Raw genomic sequence first — 13512 nt, 5'->3', positions numbered from 1 at the left:
ATACATTTGAATCAGTTCTAATGAGGTAGATGAAACTGGAGCCTATTATACAGAGTGAAGTAAGCCAGAAAGAAAAACACCAATACAGCATACTAACGCATATATATGGAATTTAGAAAGATGGTAACCTTAACCCTGTATACAAGACAGCAAAAGAGACACAGGTATATAGAACAGTCTTAGGGACTCTGTGGGAGAGGGTGAGGGTGGGATGATTTGGGAGAATGGCATTGAAACATGTATATTATCATATGTGAAATGAATCACCAGTCCAGGTTCCACATATGATACAGGATGCTCGGGGCTGGTGCACGGGGATGACCCAGAGGGAGGATATGGGGAGGAGGGAGGTGGGAGGGGGGTTCAAGAAGAGGAACACATGTACACCCAGGGCAGATTCATGTCAATGTATGGCAAAACCAACCAATATAATATTGTAAAGTAATTCAGTTCAGTTCAGTCACTCAGTTGTGTCCGACTCTCTGCGACCCCATGAGTCACAGCACGCCAGGCCTCCCTGTCCATCACCAACTCCCGGAGTTCACTCAGACTCATGTCCACAGAGTCGGTGATGCCATCCAGCCATCTCATTCTAGCCTCCAATAAAAAAAAAAAAAGGATCATTTTAACATCTATGAAATGTACTCAGTAGAAATCTGAACTGCCAGCTTTCTCAGTTACCTTTCCTTAACTCTCGAGTTGTTCTTTTACTTAATACTTAAAATAAAAAAAAAAAGAAGAAGAAGAAGAAGAAATGACCAGACCACCTCACCTGTCTCCTGAGAAATCTGTATGCAGGTCAAGAAACAGCAATTATAACTGGACATGGAACAACTGGTTCAGAGTTGGGAAAGGAGTACAATAAGGCTGTTTATTGTCACCCTGCTTATTTAACCTACATGCAGAGAGCATCAGGTAAAATTCTGGGTTAGAGGAATCACAAACTGGAATCAAGATTTCTGAGTGAAATATCAACAACCTCACAAATGCAGATGATATCACTTTAATGACAGAAAGTGAAGAGCAACTAAAGAACCGCTTGATGAGGGTGAAAGAGGAGAGTGAAAAAGTTGACTTAAAACTCAACATTCAAAAAACTAAGATCATGGCATTTGATCCATCACTTCAAGGCAAGTAAAAAGGGAAAAGGTAGAGGCAATGACAGATTTTATTTTCCTGGGATCCAAAATCACTGTGGACATTGACTGCAGCCACGATACTTAAGTTTGACAAACCTAAACAGCATATTAAAAAGCACAGATAACATTTTGTCAACAAAGTTCTGTATAGTCAAAGCTATGGGTTTTCCACTAGTCATGTATGGATGTGAGAGTTGAACCATAGAGAAGGCTGAGCATTGAAGATTTGATGCTTTGGAACTGTGGTGCTGGAGAAGACCCTTGAAAGCTCCTTTGACCATAAGGATATTAAACCAGTCAATCTTAAAGGAAATCAACCCTGACTATTCATTGGAAGGACTGATGCTGAAGCTCCAATACTCTGGCGACCTGATGCAAAGAGCAGACTCATTAGAAAAGACCCTGATGCTGGGAAAGGTTGAAGGCAGGAGGAAAAGGGGGAGGCAGAGGATGAGATGGTTGGATGGAATCACTAAATCAAGGGGGGCATGAATTTGAGCGGACTCTGGGAGATAGTGGAGGACAGAGGAGCCTGGCGTGCTGCAGTCCATTGAGTAACAAAGAGTTGGACATGACTTGGCAGCTGAACAACAACAGCAACAGCAAATTGTATCCAACTGAAAACATATTACATTGGGAATCATATATATATATATTTTTTCTTCAACAGAGACAGTGATAGACTGTAGCTACATAGACTGCCCTACACAACTTCATGGGTACCATTTTAGGCAGTCTGGGATATGAATGATGTACCCTGAAGTTCTATAACACAAGGACTTTAATGGTGAATTCTGATAACTAAGGATCTATTCACAACAGTAGTAATTTCTAATGATGTTATTAATGTCAATGAAATTTTAACACATTAAAAAATTATATATCAATAAAAAATTGTTGATGAAAATCCTTTGAATTATTGGAAAAATGATTTCTATTTGTATATGTATAAAAATATTTCCAAAGGAATATAATTTCTTGAAGTAAATTACAGGCTCATAATAGTAAATGTCAGTCAATCAATCATGAATATAGAAAGTACTACATATTTGTCAAATAGGAAAGGACTTAACACAAGAAATGAAAGGTTTGCAAGAGTTACGGCATGAAGATTAGGAAGTTCCAAATAGATTTCACAAAACTGGTAACAGTAGTGATTGTAGTCAACTGCCACTGATATTCTCAACAGCATTCAAGCCTTCAGCAACAAACTGGATCACTCTCAGAGGACAAATGGAAGTTTCTTGCAAAAATTCATAACTAAATTTGCCAAGCCACATACCTGCACACAGCTATTGGCTAAAAAATAGTCACTTCCGCTTCTCTCTCATTTCACAAATAGTTGAGGGTTCCTCTCATTGGTGGATAGAACCACACTGGCAGGAGATAATGAGAAATCCAGTTTCTAAAGTCTAATTTCTGTCATGGATGTGAAAGGTTAGAAAGGAAGATTGTTATATTTTATATAGAAATTCATTTTGAGCCTTTTTTACCTCCTCAAACCTCAACTCACAATTTAGGTTTTTCCTCCTAATATTGTTTCTTGGTCTACTGTGAAAATTTAAGGCTCTTGCAAAAATTATAAGATTATACAATTTTATTTTGTCATGTTCACCATTTTATTCCTAAATAATATCCAACTTTTGCAATTATTCTCATGAAGGAAAGTTATAACACCTATACAGAGATTTGAAACAGCATGTGTGAAAAACACCTGAAAAAAATTAAAGTTTCTGGACAGATGTTATAAGAGTCTTGCAGAAAAAGCTATCAGCATTACAATCCCAATTCTAATTTACTTTACATCAGGCACTTAAATTTATTATCTTTAGGCCATATGTTCCAAATGGAGTTTGGTTCTATATTCATGAATCAGTTGACAATGAATAGTTAAGTTCTGCTAATTCAGAAAGGTGAAGTTGAGTGAGTTAATTTAAATGGCAGAATATTTGTAACTACAAATTCTACATACCATCAGAAAACTTCCCAGAAAGACCTGCCATATGTTTTAAACCATGATGAAAATGGTCTTCTTAAAAAAGCTGCAGCTTTTGTGTAGCTTATACTTGAGAATATCTTAGCATTTTCATTAAAATTCTATTTTGAGATTTTTAAACTTGGCTTCAAAAATTCATTGTATATTAAAATTTAACATGTGAAATATAAGTGAATATTATTTAACTGAATATTTTAAATCAAATGTTTTCTACATTGTATAGTTATTTAATACCTTACCTGTATGTTTAGATTTAAATTATAAAAATAAATTTGTGCCACATGGACAACTGGCTGTGACTCACTTAGATGTGCTAACAAGCTGTCCAAACAAGTATACCAGTCACAATCGACGTGAACAATGACTCGTTGCTGAAAAGAGTAAAAATGCCAACAGGTAGAAAAATGGGGTGGAAGGTAGTATCCTTTGTTTTTCTTTTTTAAATTAATTAATTCATTTTAACTGGAGGATAATTACTTTACAATATTGTGATGGTTTTTGCCATACATCAACATGAATAATCCACGGGTGCACATGTGTCCCCACCATCATTTGACTTTTGAATTGTTCTTAATACATTTTCACATTACCTTAGTTCACACAATAAACATTCAAGCCTTGTTGTAGGCCAAGTTCTTTGCTAAAAGCTGACAAGAAAAGAAGACATAAAATAAGTTTCTTGCTCTCAAAAACTTGTAGTTCCAAGGGTAAAACTGATAGGAGTGAAATAATCCTAATAGCATGAGATAAGTGCTGATAAAGTCAGATGCAGTATGCATGTATATCAGATGGAACTGTTTGGGAAGGCTTCTTAGAGGACATAATGAAATAGGTTTAAAAAAAATAAGTTGAGCCTATGAATAAAATGAAATAATGTTCTAATAGCAAGAAGAGCACATTCAAACAAGTTGTGAAAACAAGAAACAATTTAGTTTGGAAAAGTCTAAATTATAGTAGTTACCTATAGAGAAAGAATGCTATACACAGAAAAGTCAGAAAGACTTTAGCCTAAATCATATGGGAATCTGTCACAGAATTTTAAGTAGATAACTGGTAGAAATAGTTTTGAATAGGAGAGGGATTATTCTGGTAGCAGTGTGAAGGATAGTAAGAATGTAACCAGTGAGACCAATTAGGAAGTTATTCAATAATCCTAAGGAAATAGTCAAGGATTTCCTAGTTATGCAATCTTGGGAAAGTTAGTTGGGATCTTAATTGACCTTTGTGAGCCTCGGTTTCATTAGTATTATGTAAGTTTAGTATTTATATTAGTATTCTGTAACTTTAACAACAATAGCAATGACAGTGTGAGCCATATTACCTGCCAAGGATTGATAAAACGATTAGATTAGAAAACCTACGTGACAGCAAAGAGCACTGTGCCCATACAGGAGGTTAAACATGCTTGTTCTTATCTTTCATTCCAATCCACAGTGTTCCAGGTTCATAAACACTTGCAGATGGATTTTTGAGCTGTTAGATATTTCGTTTGTGATCATTTGGGATCCAGGCAGAAGAGGGTGACAAGTGATAGATATCTGCATCTGCTCTAGAGAAGAGCTTCTCATAGTTTATGTATAAAAAAAAAAAAAAAAAAAAAATCACCTGAGTATTTTGGTTAAAATGCAGATTCAGTGTGAGTAGGACTTGAATAAGGCCTACCATGATGTATTTCTAAAAAAAAAAAAAAACCTCCTGATGTTGATGCTTCTGGTCCATTAACCACCTTTTGAGTTACAAAGCTCTAAGAAATGCCTATAATTTTGAAAATGCCCCCAGCAGTTGGAGAGGTAGATTTTAAAAAGCAAATGCTGGAGATACAGAATTACCTGTACTGGCTGAAATATTCCTGTGATTCATTTTGTAGATCAGATTCTATTTTTCATAACAAATTTTCATTTGTTTTTAAATATATAGATAGCACATACATTAATTCTATGCTTTAATTACATACTACTTAATTTCTGGATTGAGAAGACATTCACTGCTTATTTATATTTTAAAATCACCCATTTCAAAGTACATTTCAAAATCAACATTTCAAAGTGCATTATCACAACACAAACAGGGCCCCTCAGCACACTGACTTCTGTGGAAGCAAGGGGTATCAAGTGAAATTTGAGGATGAAAAATTTCAAGTGTCAGAACTAGGAGAAAAGATAATGTATTCTGCTATTTTTCCATAGACTAGGTCAACAGCATGGAATTTCATGTAGCAAAACTAAGAGGTATTTCCTGGAGTAAAAAAGTGTCCTTGTTGACAGCTGAAAGGAAAAGTGACTTCCAATTACCTTGACTCAGGGTCAATGTAAAGAAAAGGACTTTGCCTTTGAGCTATGTGAGGAGTTTGGTTATTGAGCACTCTGATTGTTTCAATTTCTAGGGAGTTAAGAAATATATATCAAAATTGTATTGGCTCAAAAATGTACTATATACAGTTGTGCAACATAGAGGTTAAACATACCTCAATATTTTCTTTTACTTGGATTAAAAATATTTCAAAGCTATATATATACATATATATATAATTATATAATATTATGAAGCAAAGTTAGTAAAGAAAAAAAAAAGATGAGTCTCAGCTTTTCAAACAAAAGTCAATGCTTTAGAACTGACCTCAAAATTTGATTACAACTGTTCTACATTTAAATGTATTTTAGTTTTCAATTTTAATGTGATTATTATAAAGGCATAAGGAAGTCTATATGGGTAAAAGACTGGGAAGACTGGTGTGCTGCAGTCCATGGGGTCACAAAGAGTTGGTCACGACTGAGAGACTGAACTGAAATGAACTGAACTGAAAAGACAGAAGTACAGTGTTCCTTGCTGAACAAAGAGTATTAGCATCACTTTGTTAATGAGATTTACACTGGACAATATTTCAGTCAATACAGAAAAAGCCAAAATACATCTCCATTTTTGTTTCAGAATGACCATTCTCTATAACACAATAGATTTCAGAAGCATTTTGTAAATTTTATCAGTACCTAAAATGAAACCTGACAATACAGAGAATGACTAATCAGGTAACTAGGCACCTTCTGATATCATCAAAGGTCATTTAGTACATCATCCAAACTTGAATTCTGTTTAAAATGTATTACAAAATCTAGTTTAAAAATCTCTTTTTCATGCTTTATTTATGATAGAGATTGAAAAGTTATCAGTTGCAAAGAAAAGAAATTTAATGTTTGGATTAAACAAAATGTGCCATTTCTGGAAAAACTGCCATTTTCTTTTTTTCTTGCTTCATACATCTGTGCTTTTGTAAATAAAAGCTAGTTATCATGGCAACTGGAGAATCACATGTACCATCTCAGAGCTAAAATACACCTTCTTTGAAAAATATTATGTTCACTATTTATTTGAATATGTGTAATACTAATTCAGAGGATAAATTATTTTATAGGTACCATATCATAAAACTATTCAATAATTTGTTTAACTGTTTCCCATAATTAATTTACTGTTATTTAAGCAATATATTTAATAGTAGCAATGAAGAAAACCATTTTACAACAAAAATTAATTGAAGGAGATTAAAAATGCAGCATTTTACTTTGACAAAGGAGGCAAGAATATAAAATGGGAAAAAGTCTCCAGTAAATTTTGCTTGGAAAGTTGCACAGCAGTGTGTAAATTGGTGAAGTTAGAACACACCCTCACACCATGCACAAAAATAAAGTCAAAGTGACTTAAAGACCTAAAATAACACCATCAAACTCCTAGAAGAGAAAAAAGGCAAAACATTCTCTGACATAAATTATAGCAATGGTCAAAGGTCAGTCCCCCAAAGCAATAGAAATGAAAATGAAAATAAATGGGATCTAATCAAACTTAGAAGTTTTACACAGAAAAAGGAAATCATAAACAATAAAAACCAAAAAGAAAACCTATGTAATGGGAGAAAATATTTGCAAATGATGCAATGGACAAGGACTTAATCTCCAAAATATACAAACAACTCATACAACTCAACATCACTAATAAAAACAGTCAAAACAAAAAGTGGGCAAAAGACCTTAATAGACATTTCTCCAAAGAAGACATACAGATGGCCAGTAGGCACATGAAAAGATGTTCAATATCACTAATTATTAGAGAAATGTAAATTAAAACTACAATGAGGTACCACCTCACATTAGAATGGCTATCATCAAAAAGCCTACAAATGACAAGAACTGGAGAAACCCTCTTATATTGCTGGTGGGAATGTAATTTGGCACAGACACTGTGGAGAACAGGATGGAGGCACTTCAGAAAACTAAAAACAGAATTGTCATATGATCCAGCATCCTATTCCTGGGAATGTACCCAGACAAAACTAAAATTCAAAAAGATGCATACACCTCTATATTCACAGCAACAATGTTCACCATAACCAAAACATGGAAATAATGTAAATGTTCATCAACAGATGAATGGATAAAGAAGATGCGGTACATAAATACATTGCAATAGTACTGAGCCATAAAAAAGAATGAAATAATGCCATTTGGAGAAACATGAATGCAACTAGAGATGATCATACTAAGAAAAAGAAAAATACCATATGATACCACTTATATGTGGAATCTAAAATACAGCACAAATGAACCTATATACAAAGCAGAAATAGACTCATAGACATAGAGAACAGACTTGTGGTTGCCAAGGGTGGCGGGGGTGGAGGATGGACTGGGAATTTGGAGTTGGTAAATGCACATTGGGTCCTAATGTATAGTTCAGGGAAGTCTACCCAATATCCTGTGATTAAACCATAATGGAAAAGAATACAAAAAGAATGTATATACGTGTATAACAGCTGAACAGCAGACCTTGGTACAACATTGTAAATCAACTATATTTCAATTTAAAAATGTAAGAAAAAATAATATTCTAGATAAATCATAAGACAACTGAAGGATTCTACTTTCAATAAAGCGTATAAGTAATTTTCCTAAAAATATTCAAACTATAATATATAAAGTTACTATCAGTCCTGGGTGTTCATTGGAAGGACTGATGCTAAAGCTGAAACTCCAATACTTTGGCCACCTCATGTGAAGAGTTGACTCACTGGAAAAGACTCATGCTGGGAGGGATTCGGGGCAGGAGGAGAAGGGGATGACAGAGAATGAGATGGCTGGATGGCATCACTGACTCGATGGACATGAGTTTGGGTGAGCTCTGGGAGTTGGTGATGGACAGGGAGGCCTGGCGTGCTGTGATTCATGGGGTCACAAAGAGTCGGACATGACTGAGCGACTGAACTGAACTGAAGGAACAATTATAAGTTAAATAATAACAACAGCAAAAAACAGTGTCCACATATGCTACAAAACGGCTACATGTTTTACCATCATTCTATTATTCCAGGAATTTTATGTGACAGTTTAAACCAGTAAACACAAAGAAGAGAGTTATGGAATCAACTTCAAATTTTTAGGAGGGATAGGGTAATTCTTGCTCTGAGAATGGCTGAACCATGGTCCAGAATGCCAAGAGACTATTAATTTTTTATTTTCTTTTTGAATTATTTCTATTCTCTCCTACTTCCTCTCTTGATCAACAAAGCAGGGTGCACCATCTATGACATCCACATCTTTTTAATTTTTTACTATTACTTTTTACTTAAAACATAAATACTTGACAGTCACAGATGATTCTCCTGGACCAACAGGTTCACCCACATCTCTAGGACCCACCACAGTCCTACAGCCTCCTGGTCCAACTCCAACAGCATGAACATGTGACACTCGCACAAGGAGTCTTTTAAGTTTGCTTATAAGGCTGCTTATGTCCTCCACAAATTCCATGTACACCCAACCAGCACCTACTATGAGCCTATAACGCCTAGCATCTTGGTGTCCCTGGCCACTTTGACTACATGAATCTCATGTTCATGATGGTGGTGTGGGAGAGGTTAAGTGGAGTTATAGTCTATTTTAGTACTAGAGAGAAAGAGAAATTTCCTTTCATAAGGAAGAACAACAATAATATGGTACTCTGTTCTCATTTAGTCATGATAAAAAAAAAAAAACTGGAGAACATAAATGAACAGAAATAGAATGGTTACAACACTTAGAACTGTATTGTGATGGACAGCTATAACCCTGAATCCAATATGTATATTCTTTAGTTACCCAGAAATCAAACACTGAATTCATCTTCTCTGAAGTAAGTCATTCATATTGTACAGGAATATTGCTTGCATATCTCATATTCATTAAGGCTTATGTATCTTTCATGCAGACTTTCTTATCTTATCAGACTTTCTCCTTACCAGGAGAGATGTGTTCACTTGCTTTGCGGAAGTAGGGTTCCTGCCTCCATCCTTATTTCCATAGGTGTTCTTTACTATGTCTTCAGTTCAGTTCAGTTCAGTTCAGTTCAGTTCAGTCGCTCAGCCGTGTCCGACTCTTTGCGACCCAATGAATCACAGCACGCCAGGCCTCCCTGTCCAACACCAACTCCCGGAGTTCACTCAAACCCATGTCCATCAACTCGGTGATGCCATCCAGCCATCTTATTCTCTGTCATCCCCGTCTCCTCCCACCCCCAATCCCTCCCAGCATCAGAGTCTTTTCCAGTGAGTCAACTCGTCGCATGAGGTGGCCAAAGTTTTGGAGTTTCAGCTTTAGCATCAGTCCTTCCAATGAACACCCAGGATTGATCTATCAGTCTCCCTTAGAATGGACTGGTTGGATCTCCTTGTGGTACAAGGGACTCTCAAGAGTCTTCTCCAGCACCACAGTTCAAAAGCATCAATTCTTCGGTGATCAGCTTTCTTCAGTCCATCTCTCACATCCATACATGACCATGGGAAAAACCATAGCCTTGACTAGACGGACCTTTGTGGGCAAAGTAATGTCTCTGCTTTTTAATATGCTATCTAGGTTGGTCATAACTTTCCTTCCAAGGAGTAAGCATCTTTTAATTTCATGGCTGCAAACAGAGTGACTTATAATTTCAACATTTCAAAATAAATGAACAATGGCAGATTTTGTGAAATAATTGGGTGTGTCTTGCTAGGAGAACATAGTAAGAAGGATATTGATGGCCAGGAAATAGACCCCAAAGTATTTTATCCTTGCATCCCCTGAAATCTTTATGAATAACAAAGGACTGTAAGCATTTGACTTGGAGAGAAGAAAAGAAAATCAACCTTTGTGTTGCTTGTAGAAGTAGAGGTATTTCTCATCATCGTCTTCCTCTCTTCAGCTTCACCTTTATCTTGTCTTTGTTTCTGTCTAACCCTAACCCTCACCCTAACCCTCTTCAGGGAGGTATACATCAAACAAAATTCAGGGGGATATAAATCCACAATGTGAGGATTTCCTCAAGATATATTTAGGATCGACATCCTAAACAAGTTAAATGACACCAAGTAATTATGTTAAAAAGCCCTTTTTCATATAGCTAATATATATACTTGTACAAATTAAAATTAAGTGCTTTGCCAGATCAAGTGTCTTCATGTGTGAACTTTATATACCCTAAGTCAAACAATTAAGAATATAAACATTTTATAAATCCTATTCATTTGACAGGACTTGAGCAATATCATTAACATGTTTGTGACCAGAACTGTAATTTATATGCATTGAGTAATGTTGTTCCAGAGGCCATGCCAAGCACTTTTCATATATTATTTCATTTAATTGACACCAAACTCCACAGGGGTAGTTACTATGATTGCCCATGTTTCCTAGTTAAAGAACTACTGACGATGTTAGATAAATTGCTTAGAATATAGTTTAAACCTGCATGTGTGAGTTATGCAAAATTATCTTGAGTGCTATCTGTCTTTGGAAGATGGAAAATTATTTGAGATAATATGAAAATCTGTGTGATATGAAAAAGTGTTGGAAGTGGATGAAATCCTGGTGGGTCCTTAACCAGTGTGAATGCAGGATGATATACCACTGCTTAATTCTGACCCCTCTGTACTCAGTGATACTCAACTTAGCAATTGAAATAGTGCAGTTATAACTACCCTCTTCTATCTGCAATAAAATTGCTAGAAATTCTTTTTTAATATAAATTTCACAAGAAAAGTTAATGCATGAATGTTGGCTAATGTCAATTACAGTAACCAGTGCCCTTCTCTATCAACTGACTCTTTCCTCAAACCCAACCCATCTCTTTATATGTTGGAAAAGACATTATTATAGTTTATAATTCATGTTGCCAAATTTCCTCCACAAAAATTAAAGAGTAAATAGAAAATGCTATGTCCTTAATATAGAACACTCTGTATTAGGCTACCTATGTATGTACTCTCATCATGTGTTTCAGGCTGCATAAAAACTTGTCTTTGTTATTTCATAACACTCATATATTTGTTTTAGTGAAAGAATCCCAGGAATTATTTGTATTTATCCAATCCAATTTTCCAAAGCAGTTTTAAATTTTTTTTAACTTTCTATTTTGCATTAGGGTAATACTTTGTTTTGGCAACCTCATGCAACAAGTTGACTCACTGGAAAAGACTCTGATGCTGGGAGGGATTGGGGGCAGGAGGGGAAGGGGACGACAGAGAATGAGATGGCTGGATGGCATGTAACAGAGAAGATTTCCATGTGCTATATATACACAGTAGATCCTTGTTTGCTATCTATTTTAAATATATCAATCAAAGCAGTTTATATACATATAGCAAAAATTCAAGGGGCCTCTCAGGTGGCTCAGCAGTAAAGAATTCGCCTGCCAAGCAAGAGACACAGGTTCAATCCCTGGGTCAGGAATATCTCCTGGAGGAGGAAATGGCAACCCACTCTAGTATTCTTGCCCGGAGAATCCTAAGGACAGAAGAGTCTGTTGGGCTACAGTCCATAAGATGCAAAGAGTTGGACATGACTTAACGATTAAACAAAAACAACACAAACTCAAAGTGATATTAAAAGCTATTTTATAAATGAGTAATACTCCCTTGTGTATATGTACCACATGTATGGCAAAACCAATACAATAATATAAAGTAATTAGCCTCCAATTAAAATAAATACATTTTAAAAAAAGAAGAGAAAAAAATAAAGTTACAAATTTTCCTCTAAAAAAAAATAGTTTACAAAAGTTGATCATATTGTAGGTACCAGAAAAGCATCTCAAAACAAACAGGAATAGTAGTAATGATCAAGATCTCTGGTTATAATGTAAAGTAGAAATTATTAACTAATAAAACACCCATCTGAGATGTTATTAAAAAAATAAATAAATGCTATCTTTTTTAAAATAGGGAGACATGATTCAAATACTTGCAAAATTCTGGATAAGTTTTAAAGTAAAAGTCTTTCAGAGCCCTTAATGTGTTAACTCACCATTAGTTTCCAAATAAACAAATATACAAACCTAAGTTGCTGAATTTCACAAAGTAAGTTAATCATGGATCTCATCAGCCTCCCATTTATTCTCATGGGATCTTTTATAGGACTTATATTCCTTGAAATGTATTTTGGGAAACATAGCTATATGTATACTAATGTAAATATTATTTCCAAAAAAACTTTGAAATAGTTTTCCTTTGCTCATATGATTTCTCCACACTTTAAATATCCTTTTGCTCTCTTCCTTTTCCAATTATACCTGAATTTCTACTCATTCTTTAAGGCCTAGATCAACTATCACATTTTCTATCAAATAGTATTTAACTTCTTTGGGCAAAAATAATACTTAGAACATTTGAATATGTCTATTTTGAGTTGTTTTTATAAAACTTTCTCATCAAATGAATGATAATTCCATGAGGAGAGAGGGCATTTTTATCTGTCTTAATTGCATTTTTAATTTTCTACCCATAGGAAAGGTTTTTGAGCAGGGAGTAGTATAACCGACCCCATGGAATATATAGTCCATGGAATTCTCCAGGCCAGAATACTGGAGTGAGTAGCCTTTCCCTTTTATAGGGGATTTCCCAACTCAGGGATCGAACCCAGGTCTCCCACATTGCAGGTGGGTTCTTCACCACCTGAGCCACAATGGAAGCCCAAGAAAACTAGAGTGGGTAGCCTACCCCTTCTCCAGCAGATCTTCTTCACCCAGGAATTGAACTGGGTCTCCTGCATTCTTTACCAACTGAGCTATCAGGAAAGCCCATCATAACATTAGGAATGGGAAACAGGAACAAAATGTGATTTGATAGATAACTGAGCCAGCTCACTGGTAGATTATGAAAATGGGATAATGATCTGATGGCAAAGGATATAGGAGATGGAGGTGCAAAAGATGACGTGATGTTTCCTAGCTGGTATCTTGAAATTTATTAGAAACAGGGAGTGAAACTAGTTAAACAATGATTATGTATCATCACATATAGGAGACTAAGGCCTTTAGAAGAGATACAAGGAAAGAGGAAGAGTTGTGAGTAGTAGAGATTTATATTTCCACATGTACTCT

This window comes from Moschus berezovskii, chromosome 1 (genome assembly GCF_049115385.1).
Source record: "Moschus berezovskii isolate FMDL1 chromosome 1, NW_MosBer_1.0, whole genome shotgun sequence".
In the NCBI taxonomy this organism is placed as follows: Eukaryota; Metazoa; Chordata; class Mammalia; order Artiodactyla; family Moschidae; genus Moschus; species Moschus berezovskii.
This window is presented reverse-complemented; position numbering follows the sequence as displayed.